Source organism: Tursiops truncatus, chromosome 16 (assembly GCF_011762595.2).
Source record: "Tursiops truncatus isolate mTurTru1 chromosome 16, mTurTru1.mat.Y, whole genome shotgun sequence".
NCBI lineage: Eukaryota > Metazoa > Chordata > Mammalia > Artiodactyla > Delphinidae > Tursiops > Tursiops truncatus.
The window spans coordinates 47,781,964-47,782,836 of NC_047049.1; positions in this window are offsets into that span (position 1 = coordinate 47,781,964).

The following is an 873-nucleotide window of genomic DNA, read 5'->3' on the forward strand; positions in this document are numbered from 1 at the left end:
TCTAGCTGGACAATAGCGAATGTTCCAAGCCAGAACACTGGATATTCCTGGGCCGTTCAGAAACGTGTGAAGCCAATTCTGAAAGAACTCCAGAAATGTGGGGAGCAACTAACTCATTCCACAAAACACCTTTTCTTCTAATTTCCCCTAAGAACAATAACTTCCAGCAGGATAAATAAGCAATGCCATATCTTTACAAGTCATTTCCTTTTTCTTTAATCCAAAACGTTAAGCTAAATGCTATTCAAACATGTTTAACTTTAATGGTACTGACTCACTCGTGGCAGGAAGGAGAGAAGAGCAGGCATTCTGACCCACTACCGCCAGTTAGGCCTAACCCAAGTCTCTGAGTGGAGATCTGACAGCAGCTCCAGCAGCCAACAGGCAGTGGACTCGGTTTCTCCATGACCTGATTCTGTGACTGTCCAGCAGAAACACTTCTCTGAAGCCTCTTTCAGAACATGAAGCAGCTCAACCTGCCTGAGCCTGCCCAGCTAACCCCTCAGTCAGGTTGGTCTGTTATCATCCCTGATTGCTGTAAGAATATTTCAAGGAAAACGCAAAGAACACATAAGCTGAACTGTGGTCCTCCCTTGGGGTGTCCTTGAAGCACTGAGGTGTCTGAAAGCTATGTATAGCTGCTGCGAAAATAGGCTTTTAAGAAATGTAGCACAGACACTAACAGTTCTCAAGAGCTCCTTGCTGACATAAGAAGTCATAACGTGAGAGCAGCACATCTGATTTATCACAGGGATCTATCTGACCCCCAGTGGGTGCCAAGGTGCTGGCCTCTTGTCCCTGCAGAGTGGTGCGACACTCAGGACATAACACAATGTTTCCACCCAAACAGGAACAAACCCAGGGCTCAGTGTA